Source organism: Sciurus carolinensis, chromosome 6 (assembly GCF_902686445.1).
Source record: "Sciurus carolinensis chromosome 6, mSciCar1.2, whole genome shotgun sequence".
Taxonomy (NCBI): Eukaryota; Metazoa; Chordata; class Mammalia; order Rodentia; family Sciuridae; genus Sciurus; species Sciurus carolinensis.
In genome coordinates this window covers 36,630,826-36,644,822 of record NC_062218.1, presented here as the reverse complement: position 1 = coordinate 36,644,822, position 13,997 = coordinate 36,630,826, and the positions used below count along the sequence as shown (strand labels likewise).

General features: G+C 40.5%; 1 protein-coding gene across 2 annotated transcripts in view; it reads right to left on the bottom strand.

Annotated features, from left to right (window-relative positions):
• Ghr (growth hormone receptor) overlaps positions 1-13,690 on the bottom strand; it is a 265,678-nt gene extending 251,988 nt beyond the window's left edge. Inside the window, exon 1 of one of the 2 annotated variants that reach the window (XM_047556985.1) lies at positions 13,221-13,690. The gene's annotated coding sequence lies outside the window, so the exon portion shown is untranslated. The remainder of the gene's footprint in view (positions 1-13,220) is intronic. The other variant, XM_047556986.1, reaches the window with a different exon arrangement.
• Positions 13,691-13,997: the final 307 nt, after the last annotated feature.

The following is a 13,997-nucleotide window of genomic DNA, read 5'->3' as shown; positions in this document are numbered from 1 at the left end:
TGTTTTGCAACTCCGAGGAGTTAGAATATAACTTGTAGAAATGAGCCTGAAAATAATTTCTGTCCATACAAATGCAAATAGGTTGTATTTAGTGGATCAGATGGATCTGTGTTTTACAAAATCATTCCAATATTCCATATATTTGTGGTTCATTTTTCTTCTCTGAAATGGTTGCAACATCTTTACAAGTTCCCTCATTAATTAATAATCTGTATTATTTTACATCTGTCCATTTTATATTTGTAGGAGCATCATGAATTTATTTTTAGAGACTTGCCCTTTAACTAAGAAATAAATTGAAAGAGTTCCTGCGATGGCAAAACATGCACCTACGGTGTCCATGTCTGCATACTTCTTCAAAGTCAAGAATTGAAACACTGTTGGACTTTTTGGGTGCCATCTGTTATTCTTTATCCAGAAAGGTCTTTTACCTTAACCCACCACTCCACTGGCCAACTTTCCATTATATCTTTTTTTTTTAAATTAATTCTGATAAAGTGAAGGTTATTTCTTATTTAAATTTTTATTTTTTATTTTTACAGACTGCATTTTGACTCATTGTACACAAATGGGATACAACTTTTTGCTTCTATGGTTGTGCACAATGTAGATTCATGCCATTTGTGTGATCATACATGCACATAGGGTAATGATGTCCATCTCATTCCAACATCTTTCATGCCCCTGCCCCCTCCCCGCCTCTCATTTCCCTCTACGTAATCTAAATTTCCTCCATTATATCTTAATTTGTCAAAACTATCTATCAACTCGCCTATAGGATCTCCCATCACTGGCTAACAGAAATATCTCTGAGGAACACCTACATCAAGAATGATCTATAAAGTTGATTTTAAAATCCAGATTTCATAAACCACCAATTACCAGATGGATATCCTATTCTGCATTTTTGCTGTATGGCAATAGTGAAGGCACAAAGACAGAAAAATCACAAGAAAGTAATCTCTAGCCAATACTCTATTGAAGGAGAGAAATTTCAGCAGTTCCAACAAAATAAACACTTTGGGGACTCATTAAATCCCTAATTTGGTTGACTGGAAAAAGAGGTGGAAAAAAACCTCAGTGATTGAAGCGGGCATTTTATTGTAAAGGTGTAAAGTCTTCACCCTCAGTCTCTCAAAAGGGTGCTGCAGGAAATGTTCCCTGTAGTATCTAACAGGTACCAGGCAGTTTCAAATCCTTTAAACTACAATAACCTTGTGAAGTGAGAATCACCATCTCCCATTTTTCAGATAAGGTTTAGAGGATTTAACTAACTTGCTTAGAGTAATAAAGTTAGTAAGTAACAATAGGCAAAGCTGGATTCAAATCCAGTTGGACAAGCCAGATTTGTGTGATCCCAAAGCCTACTCCATGTCCTTTCCAGAATGTCAACCTATGGTTAAAGTTTCACAGTGGTTGACACCTCAACAGGCAACTGTAATTTACAGCAAATCTGTGCGTGTTCCCATTGGAAAGAAATGCTAGTCTAGTATCAGGTGAATCATCATAATCCACACGCTTGGATAGTTAACATGACTCTCACTCTCCCATATGAATGGCAGAGATAAACACCATGCTTGCTATGGTTTGAGTGTGTTCCCCAAGGGTTTATGTGTTGAAATTTAATCCCCATTGTGAGGTAGGTATTAAAGGGTGGAAATTTGATCCAACTGTGATATTTAGAGATGGAGCCTTTAGAAGGTGATTAGGGCTGGATGAAGTCATCAGGTGGAGTCCCCATAACTGAATATTTATGACTTTAGAAGAAAATGGAGAAAGACCAGAAGAGACACACATGCTCCCTGTCTCTTGCCATGTGATACCCTGCACTGAATTGTACCCCGCCAGCAAGATGGCAATCACCAGATGTGGCTGTAGCCTGCAGATCAGAACTGCTAGTTACCACTAGAACTTCATAATTTACCTAGTCAATGGCATTGTTATTAATAAAAGAAAATGAACTAAAAAAATGCTATTCATGGTTATATTCTATGTTGTTCTGGTTTACATATGAGGTGTCCCCCAAAAGCTCAGGTGTGAGACGATACAAAAATCTTCAGAGGTGAAACTATATTATGAATGCTTTAACCTACTCAGTGGATTAATCCACTCATATGGATAAACTGGATGATAATTGTGGGCAGGCAGGGTGTGACTAGAGGAGGCAGGTCACTGGGGGCATGCCTTGGGGGTTTACATTTTTCCCCGGTGAGTGCAGCGCTCTCTCTCTCTCTCTCTCTTTTTTTTCTCCCTCTCTCCCTCTCTCTGTCTCACTCCCCTTCCTGATTGCCATGTCCTGAGTTGCTTTCCTCTCTCATGCCTTTCTACCATGATGTTCTGTGTCATTTTGCGCCTAGAGCAATAAAGTCAGCTGACCAAGAACTTCTGAAATCATGAGCCAAAGTAAACTTTTCCTCCTCTGTGTTGTTCTTGTCAGGCCCTTTGGTCCTAGTGATGCAAAGCTGACTAAAACCCACAATCATAGAAACTAATGTGATGTAGCAGAAAAAGCCCTTGAAAGAAAGCTGAAACTGAAGTTATAAATCTGTCAATGTCACTTCTAGAATGAGGTCCTGTCATTTCTCAGGGACTTCTATTTCCTTGCTGTCAATAAAGTGAGATTGTTGGACTCAAAAGTCTTAGTAGGGGTCTACTGGCATTGGGGTAGGCATAATTCTTCTTTGTATAGGACTGCTCTTGGCATTACAGAAACTTAGCATCCCTGACTCTGGGTGCTAAAAGCCTATAACACTCTCCAGTTCTTGTAGCAACCATATTTCCAAGTGTCCCTATGCACTACCTACTTTGAGCAGCAGAGCCTTGAATGAAAATACTGGAGGGTGATTTTAAGTTCTAAGAAGCCCTCTGACTCTAATGGGTCAGTTAGGAGAGGACAGGAGGAATCTTAGGCTGTCTCTTTCATCGTAAGGCCTACACAAAATCATATTCTTAAAAGGAAGTCATACTTTAATAGGCCTCTTATTATTAAAGAAGTTTAATATTGAATTTACATAATGAAGTTTAATATTGAATTTACATAATGTTCAGAAAGTAGAAGTATGAAGAGATACCCTATAGCAGCAACCACCCTCCAGCAAGCACTAGGCCCTGTGTGGTTTCCCTAGTAGCTAACCCAAGGCTCATCTGAGCCTATATGCAGCATCTGTAATAAGCAATGGAAAGAGCTTCCCATACAAGACATTCAGTTTGGTAAATTCTTTCCGGCCCCCTCTGTTACTAATAATCCTAGAGCTCTGGGTATACTATTGGCCCTCAGTTCCCAACCTGCTTGCACAAAACATTGGCAACCCTTTTTACACTAAAAAGAAAAAGTTACTATATTTGAAGGTCTAACTCAGGAGCCACTTTTCCCATTAAAGTCTCACCCAAATCTTTCAGTGCAAACAGATACCTCTTCTCTCTAAAGAAATGTAACATTTGTAGCTCCATGTCAGAACTTTATTGTATCATATAGTCATCAACTGTTCCATAATCAGACTACATATATTAATAGTATTGTCTTCCCCGCTAGAATGCTGGGTCCCAAAGTCAAGGGTCATGTCTTATACTACATTTATATTCCCTATGGCCTAGCACATTCCTGGGAACACATTAATGGCTTAATAAATACATGTTCTGTCTTTGATATTTCAGAGTGATACCAAAAATACCACTGGCTTGGCCAAACTTACATCCTGTGCACTAATTTAAAAAAAAAGTATTTATTCAGCATCTATTCCCAAGTGCTTTTCAAAGTACTTTTCAGATAATACAATTAATTTCACATATCCTATGTACATTGAAAGGAATAAATAAAAGACACTAAACTTTCCACAACAAAAGAAAGAGAATTAAAACTTCATGTCCCATGAGGGGTATAGCAGGGTCTGGTAAAGAAGAAACATCTTCCAATTCCTACTGAGTATTAGATAAAAGTTCAAAGCATGTCTTCTTATTGCTTCAAATATTAAAAATTTCTATATGTTTCAAAAGTTGTGAGCAAGATTGACCTTGGGAAGCTGGTCATCAAATCCTGGTGCCATCATTAGTCTAAGGAAATTGTTATGGTTTAGATACAAGGTGTTCCCCCAAATCTCTTGTATGAGACAATTTAAGAATATTCAATGAGGCAAAATGATTGAGATAAGAGAGGTGTAACCTAATCAAGGACTTAATCCACTTATATGGATTAACTGGGTGGTAAATGTAGCCAGGTAGGATGTGGCTGGAGAAGGTAGATCAGTGGGAGTGTGCTTTGGGGGTTTATATTTTATCCTTGGTGAAACAAGTACCCTCTCTCTCTCTTTCTGTCTCTTATTCTCTCCCTCTCTCCCTCTTTGTTGCCATGACCTGAGCTGCCTTCCTCCTCCATGATATTCTGCCTCACCTCAGGCCCAGTGCAATGGAGCCACTGCCTATGGACTGAGGTCTCTGAAAATGTGAGCCAAAATAAACTTTTCCTCCTCTCCATTGTTCTTGTAAGTCTTTTGGTCACAGTGAAGACAAAGTTGACTAAAACAGAAATAATGTCAAATATGTGTTACAAACTTAGATCCTAGTTACCATCCGATCCTACCCACATCCCTTTGTCCCCAAACTCTCCATACATTTTCTTTCAGCCATCAATAAAATATTTACTACACATCTATGATAAACAAAACATTAAATGCTGATGTCTAAAGGGAAATAATATACTATACTGCTAATATGAATAAAGCCATTCCTCTTCATTCTTGCTTTTTTCTTTAATCTTTGACTTGGTAGGCATAAACATGGTATCTTTCCTTCATTCATCATCATGTTGCTCAGGGATTCTGGTATTTTCTTCTATCCTGGGGGTGGAAAAGCCATTGAAGAGATTTTCTTCAGGGCTGATTTCACAAATTATCTTTCATGTAAGAGACTCTATCTCCAAGGCTGTTGTCACAAATTACCATTCACATATGCCAGACTATCCTTCACTTTGCTTTGCCAAATTGAGAGTTTCTGGGATAATGATCACATAGCTTAAAGGTGTTCAGAGAAACAGCTGATAGGGTGAATTAGAATCCTATGCTACCATGCTGACCATGAAGAGAGTCTGCTTTCTGACCAATGACAAACAAAATTGGAAGTCTGAGTTTCTCACTGGCTATCATCAAAGTCCAGATGGGCTTACTGTAGCATACCTCACACAAATCACTACCTTTTTTATCAATAAGTAAATGGAAAGAACTACCTATGACTCTTTTGTAACAGCCATGCTCTACAATTTCTTGTTATGACAACTCAAAGGGAAAAATGTATGGATATAATTCTTAATATAATAAGTATATTTTTAAAAATTTCGGTTCATTGTACATAAAAAGAGTACAACTGTCCTTTCTCTGGTTGTACACGAAGTAGAGTTATACCATTTGCGTAATCATACACGTACATAGGGTAATGATGTTTGTCTCATTCTAAAACCTTCCTTTCCCCCGCCCCTCCCTACCCCTCATTTCCTCTACACAATGTATCCTTCCTCCATTCTTCCCTTACCTCCACCTCCCCATTATGTATCATCAACCACTTATCAGAGAAATAATTCTTCCATTGGTTTTTTGGGATTGGCTTATTACACTTAGCATGATATTCTCCAAATCTATCCATTTACCTTCAAATGCCATAATTTTATTCTTCTTTATGGCTGAATAATATTCAATTGCGTATATACACCACAGTTTCTTTATCCATTCATCTATTGAAGGGTATCTCGGTTGGTTCCACAATCTAGCTATTATGAATTGAGCTTCCATAAACATTGATGTAGCTGCGTCACTTTTGTAGGCTGATTTTAAGTCCTTTGGGTATTGGCCAAAGAGTGGGATAGCTGGGTCAAATGGTGGTTCCATTTCATGTTTTCTAAGGAATCTCCACACTGCTTTCCAGAGTGACTGCACCAATTTGCAACCCCACCAGCAATGTATGAGTGTACCTTTTCCCCCACATCCTCACCAACACCTATTGTTGCTTGTATTCTTGATAATAGACATTCTAATTGGGGTGAGATGAAATCTTAAGGTAGTTTTGATTTGCATTTCTCTTATTACTAGAGATGTTGAACATTTTTTCATATATCTGTTGATTGCTTGTAGATCTTCTGTGAAGTGTCTGCTCATTTCCTTAGCCCATTTATTGATTGGGTTATTTGTATTCTTGGTGTAAAGTTTTTTGAGTTCTTTATAGATTCTGGAGATTAGTGCTATATCTGAAGTGTGTGTGGCAAAGGTTTTCTCCCACTCTGTAGGCTCTCTCTTCACATTGTTCACTGTTTCCTTTGCTGAGAAAAAGCGTTTTAGTTTGAGTTCATCCCTAATAAGTACATTTTTAAAGCAATAAAAGAAAAAGGATTTTCTTTGGACAAATGACTTTATCATATGTCTACTATATACTAAAGGAACAGAATTATCTCTTAAGAAAATTAAAATTATAGGCTATTTAAAATGTTTATTGTATAAACTAGTGAGGAAACAATCAAGGAGTTTAGCAAGTCTAGCACAGCAGGTTGTCCACCATAAGAAGGTACAGAAAAGCACCTGTTGGAAGTATGACTCATTGAGATTATAATATTAGGGCAAGAAAAACTGGCTGAAGTTCAGTTCAATCCCAAAAGAAGTAAGCCCTAATCAAAGTGATAAACACATCTAAAAGTTTTAAGGCCTCTGTAGAATAAATTTATCTGCTGATTTTGGTAGAAAGTATTTGAGGGTAAGTTTAGATAATAATTAAAATCACACAGTCCAGCAATGTCTGACAAAATCACTGCCTTTTTGAATCATTACTAAGTGATGTCAGAACCTGACCAAGGTTCATGCTAAAAGTTAGGGAGAAGCAATGAAGAAAGAAGGTGAGGGTAAAACAACAGTGACTCTCACTCACCTGTCACCCTTCTTTCAAGAATCCAGTACCCATCACAGAATTTTCTTTAGCTTAAAGTGAAAGCAACAACAAAAGAAAACTGCTTCTAAAAGACTTCCTGCATCAGATCACGATGAACTATATTTTTTATCTTGTGTTTCAATAATTATTTTATTTATTTACTTATTTACTTTTTATGCAGTGCTGAGTATCAAACCCAGTGCCTCATAGGTGGTAGGCAAGCACTCTGCCACTGAGCTATAACCCAGCCCTGAACTGTATTACTTTTGAAAGGCAACTGGAAGTACCTGTGATAACACTCTTGTTTGTTTTACTTAATCCATTAAAAAATTAATGATGAGGGAATAAAATAAGCAAACACTATTTATCCATGTTTATGTTCAATATTGCTGTATTTTGTCAAATAAGTGGTATAAGTTATAGCTTAACTGTCTAAGGTGTTCCACATTCCTTTAAAACCCTTCTCATACTTCTCTGCAGCAGTCAGCAGAGTAGGAAAATATAGAAATAAATAAAATTAACTTGCTGTTTTAAGGAACCTACAGCCTACCAAGGACGATAGACATATAAAAAAGCAGATCACAAAACTAAAAATGAAGTAAGTATTATCAGAGAGGCTCAAGCAAAGTGTCAAAGGAATTAACAAAATAAGAGAGATTTGATAATCAAATGGATTCAAACCATAGTCCTAAAAAGAACCCTAAGGGGTGGTCTTATTCACCCCCCTCTTTTTGGTTTAATATCAAACAAACATGTCAGATTAACATGTCAGAAATACAAAGCCTACGATGATTAAAGAGTTTGCAAAAGTTATGAAGTCCATTAAAGGCAGAACTTAGAGGGGGCCCAGGTTTCCTGACACATAGTTTACTATTATTTCATATAACATATAACTAACTTGGATATTTCCTATATCAAAGAAGGACTTTGGGAGCTGATGTTGTGGCTCAGTGGTAGAGCACTTGCCTTGCATGTGTGAGGCACTGGGTTTAATTCTCAGCACCACATACAAAGAAATGAATAAAATATAGGTCCAACAACAACTAAAAAATATATTTTTTAAAAAATGTAGGACTTTGGTTTGAAAATTGCATGCCCTAGAGCTTATCAAAAGATCTGCTACAATTTGAAAGAAGGGCACAAGGAGGGCAAGAATAGTGAAATAAATTTTTGGACTTTAAAAAGTAAACTTAATTATTAGTTCCTCTTCCCTTAATTTGACAACAGAATAAAACAAAGAAACATGCATATGAATGGAAACCACAAAGCAAGGAGATGACATGAGGAATCTCACTACAAACACACATATACAGGCAATTTCATCTAAGAGCACAAGAGTATCATGTTCCCCTTGTCCTGACTAAAGATCTGTCCACAAAATATAAGTTTCTCCTAGTCCCAAATGTCAGTTCATATGATGGATCGGTTCTCTCTCCCCTAAGAAAAGCAGTTATTTCTTTCATATTCAGAGTTGCTGAAAAGTAACATTGTCATCATTATCCACCAGAAACATTTCTTGCAGGAAGATGCTCTTGTAGCAAATTCTCAGCAGGTGGCAGGAGGAACTCATAATTTAGTTAGGAAGCCCCAGACACATAAAAGGGAAATCAGTAATGCCAGGTAGAAGTCTAATGTGCAGTGGTGACCACAGATGTTACAGAGTTTTTATGGAAATACCTCAACCAGGAAGGTAGGCATTATTTTCACTGAGAAGAAGTCCCAGAGGAGCTCATTTGGATGTAGATGAGAAAGTTCAAGATAATGAGTTCCAAAATGCTTATCTTTGAGCCATACCCTCTCTGTGCATAAACCAGCTTCCTGCCCTTCACCAAAAGTAGCTTGCACTTGGTAAGTCAGGAGTAACAGGCTATTTGTTCATTCTTTTCTGGACCCAAAATAGAACAGGAGAATCTCAGTTCACACTGAGACTGTGATAATATGCTTATGGCAGGGGGGTGGAGGGGATTCCAGCTATCAATGGCTTGACATCAGCAAGCCATTTACCTACTGAGATAAACAAGGTTGTTGATTTAGTCATGTCCTGTACATGTACTTCAAATCCCAGTTGCCCAAGGAAGCATTTCTGTCCAACGTACTTTCACCTCACTTGGGACCAGATGGCACTGGGACTTGTGCAGAGCAAACCTGCAATAAATGCCTGATTGCGCTAGTACTGACTCATGCACACAGAAGCAGACACAATGAGGTCTATGAAAAGAATACATCATAGTCACCAGCTATAAGATGCAGCTTCAACTTGTTTATCTTCAGAACATTCTACATTGCATGATTTTGGTTGCTATTCCTCAATAAAAAGAAATTAAGGCGCCATTAGCATGGCATATTTATTTACCTTTGACTATGGATGAATAACAAAATGAAAAGAACAAATTGTTACTTCATTTACAAGTTTGAAATTAGTCAATGAAGTAATGAGATGGCCAAAAAAAAAAAAAAAAAATCAAAAATCTACACACAAGCACACACACACAAACCCAAACCTCATGCATATCAAGATATCTTAATAGACAGAGAATGTGCACAAGTAAGAATTCCAAATCTGTGTTTTAGACAATATATATTAGAAGGGATGCAGAGAAGGTGGAACCTAGGGCATAGTGTTCAAGGTAAAGGAAAATGGAATCTCCTCATAATATATAAGGAACAAATGCAAGAAGAGGAGGAAAAAATTCCACCAATCTAGGAGTAAGGAACACAATGTTTGTCTTCAGATTTAGTACTCAAAAGGAAGAGAGATTAAATTCATTGTATAGGTTGTGGAGAAAAGTGTTGATTCAGTACACAGCAGAACTTTCTAGAAATAAAACTTTTAGAATGGACTGGTCAGTGAGGAAACAAGATTCCCAGCTGAGAGAGGAACCAGCCCATTTTCCCAGATCTTGGAAACTTGTGTACTGAATAGTGAGTTACTTGGGCATGTTATTTACATTATATCTATTCCAGGTTGAAAAAAAAAATCACTTTCCAAAAAGACATCCTATATTGTCTTATGTGCACTGTCAGCTGCGGGGATGACTCTAAGTTTATCAAGCTTCAATTCTTAAAAATTCAAGATTCAAAAGGTGATTAAGTAAAATGAATGCTCATATTATTTATATTACTACTACAGAAGTTATAGGCTTTTTATTTGTTTTGTTTTTGTTTTGTGGTACTGGGGGTTAAATATAAATCATTGCATATTCTAGGCAATTGCTCTACCACTGAGCAACATTCCCAGACTGTTTGTTTTTGGTATCAGGGTTTGAATCCAGTAGTGCCTAACCACTGAGCCACATCCTTAGCCCCTTTTTTATTTTTTATTTTGAGACAGGGTCCCACCTAGTTACTCACTAAGTTGCTGAGACTGGCTTTGTACTTGCAATCCTCCTCTATCAGCCTCCCAGACTGCTGGAATTACAGGCTTGCACTGATCCTGTCAGCCTGTTCTCTTTAAAAAACAAAACAAAACAAAAAAAAACTGTTGGTTTGTATGGACACTTGTGAACACACTAAGAAACAGAAGTCATTTTAATTATTGATTTTTTAAAAATTGTTCTTTAAAAGTAATCCAGGTCTCCATAATTGTGTGATCTATCAGTGAAATGACCAAAAAAAGTCTAATCTTCAGGTTAGCAGATTTAAAAGACATAGCCCATGCCCCTTCCTTTATCTTTTAAGCTAAACAATCTGCTGTCCCACATTCTTACTTAGATTTATCTTTACATTAACAATGCTTACCAGCAGATAGCCAAAAAGGCAAGCCAAGTTGGACCAACTTCAAGATTTGTTTCCACACTGGGGTGCTTCATGTATTTGGCAGAATCAGGCTGCAACTGTGGCTTCATTTATTACATTGTGCTATAAACATTATGTCCTGAGCTAATGAGATACTCAACATGACAATCACATAGGTTACTAAGCATCGTAAACATCTGTTAACACAAGCACCAGAGATAGCATAGAGAAGGCCTGCAGTGTCCATTCTTAAAGTGGTTTATGATATGGAGTCTGCTGTTTAAAAACTAATAATCAAAAACACAGTCCTAAATTCTGGCTAGAACAAATATTTGAGGAGCAAAGTTATGCTCACTTTGAGAAAAAAAAAAAGTGCACTCATGTCGTTACTTAGTCATTGCATTTATAGACTTTCATTTCACACCTTTGCCCATTAAGTGTTGGCTTTCCCTGGTATTCAGAAGACCAAAAATATAATTGCACTGTGATATATTTATTCAAAAAAAGAAGGAAAAAAAAAAGGTTGAATGTTGACTCACCAACTTTCCTTAGACTAATGTGAAGCCAAAAGTTTATAAGAGTGGAAGAAGCAGATGAGGGTTGGGGCAAGTTTTTAAGCTACAAACATGTTTTCCAAGGATCCCAAAGCTAAAATACATCCTTCCAGCTCCACCCAAAGGTACCCGAAGGGAAATTGTAAGCAACTGGAAACCCCTTCACATCTAGTCTGAGAATACCAAGCTTTGCTTTTCTTAAAAGGATCGAGAACTTCCAATCACAGAATAAATTTAGATCAAACAACCCTGTCTGTTGTCATTTTATTCATTTCTTTTTATAATTTTTTACTTGTTTTAATTAGTTATACATGACAGTAGAATGCAGTTATACATTTTGATAAATCATACATAAATGGAGTGTAATTTCTCATTTTTCTGATTGTACATATTTCTTTTGAACGTTTAACATTTTAGAAATGCTTCAAGAATTGTCACATCCAAGGTGTAGAGATACCCCGGAAAAAAGGGGACTTTTAGGGTGATTCAGGTGGAAACTTGTCTGGAACACCAGATGCTACCACAACATCCCAGGTCTGTGGGAAAAGGTGAATGCCTTCTCAAGCACATTCCAGGGAGTTTAAAGGTAAACACCGCTGAGACCACCTAATCCCAGGATGGGGACAGCAACACCTTGGGAATCTTAGATTCACAGCTCCAACCTGCAGTCTCTGAAGTATGTACCCACAAATAAACACATGGCTTAGAACCCTCGAGTGCCCTCTCTTAGAGTTGCCCTGAGAACTTCAGAAACCCCACAAGGGAACCTCTAGGGCCTCATCCCCTCCACCGCGACGGGTTTAGTTATTTAAAAGTTCGTGGTACTTAATCCTATACGGGAATCCTGTGACTTCCCAACCCGTTGGCCTCCCGTTACCTTTCCCTGTCCCTTCCAAGGTCTCCTGGCGGCACAAACAGGCAGGCGGCACCTCTAGAGTCTCCGCCTCCCCCCTTGCACACCCTACTGGCTCAGGCGCCAACACGCCTCCCCAGACGCTCACGCGCGCGCGCACACAGCACACACGTACACCCATTCTACTCACACTACAGCGCCAGACCACGAAACCCCGCAGCCCAGTCCCAGCAGGCATCCTCCCCCGGGCTATATATAAAACCCTCGCCCGGAAATAGACTTCCCCACGCACCCCCAAGTGGATGACTATCCCGCACTCTCTGCGTGTTGCCAGTGCCCTCTCTCCAGACATGCGGTTACTCACTCACCCGCAGCCCTCAAATCTTGGCAGTTATGTCAAAACTTTAAGGCTGGTTGATTGCACAAGAAGTAGTGTGACCAGGGCTGGTAGAGCTCGGCTCTCCACAATTTCTGTCCACCCCAGTTCGTGGAGACTGTGGCTGTGATTCTACTGACCCCAGGTCTGCTGTTGCCAGCGCGCAGCTGCAGCCTGCACAAACGCGCAAAAGGCCGCGCACTTTGCGGAGGAGCGCGCAATGGATATGCTCATAGTCCGACCTCTGCAGACCCTAGGGTCGCGCAGCCTGGGGCTCTTCCCGAGCAGCAGCGACAGCCTCAGCAGCTCCTGCCCCGGCCTTGCAAGTTGATGATGTCAAACACACACACTCAAAACTTTTAAGACTTTAACAAGATTGTCTTGAGAGGAAACCCTTCCTCGCACTGCACACACTGGATGGGAGCAGGCGCCAGTGTTGGATGGTTCGCTGGCCTCCCCTAACTCCCTGCAGCCCCTATCAACTTCCAATCACACACCCCACCACCAATAACTTCCAGCCACATACATGCGCGCGCGCGCATACACACACACACACACACACACACACATACACACACACACCACAGCATGGATCGGGTTACAACTACCCATCAGCAGAAAACAACTTTTTGAAAAGGGGAGCACAGCCCTCCCCCAAGTCACCTGGATAAAAACATATCCGTGTAAATGCATACAGCCGATTCCCATTTCATAAACGACTGGCGTTCAAGGGTCCACTTTCAGGCCCACTGGCACAAAAAAGGGAAAATAAGAGCCCGACTCCCGGAGCCCCCTCTAGTACCTCCGAGCTTCTCCTCCAGAGACTGAGCGCGGGTTCGCGTCCGTGCTGGGGCCGATGGCGCGGGGACCTCCGGCCTGCCTGGCCCCAGCCCGGGGTCCCCGCCGCCGCCCGGGCTCAGCAGCAGCCGCCGCCGCCGCCGCCACCGCCGCTGTAGCAGCCGCCGCCGCCGCTGCCGCTCCCTAGACCGCCTCCTCTTCCCATGGCTGCGCCCTGCTTGGCAGCTCTCGGGCTGTCAGGCTTGGGGAGGAGGGAGGGGGCGGGGTGAAACGGGAAGGGAGGATGGGAGGGGAGGGAAGGGGTGGGAAAAGGCGGCCGCTGTTCACCAAGGGTCACGCCGGGCCCGGCCCGCGGTCCCCTGGATCTGGGCTGCCAAAGCAAAGGGAAGCGAGAGTTCGCTGAGGCCGGTTCGAGACCCGCTGCGGAGCGGCAAAGCGCCGCCCGGGCCACGCATTACGAGGAGCTGGGATGAAGCCTTCCCGGCGAGGAGTTGGAGTTGGTGCGTGTCACTCTCATCTGGGCTGCGCGGCTCCTCCTAGAGGAAGATATCGGTACTTGCGGGACACTTCCTCTCCACCCGCCCCTGTTCCCCAAAGGAAGGCAGGACCTAGAAGAACTTAAGTGCATTCAACACATTCAAAGGAACACTTATAGAAAAGTTCGCTGCCTGCAGGAATGGGAAGAAAATCCAACAAGAGAGTTGAAAAACGTGATGAACCCACCAAAGATGACCCGTTCACCTGCCCTCAATTTCCAAATTCACTCAGTGTGAGAGATAGT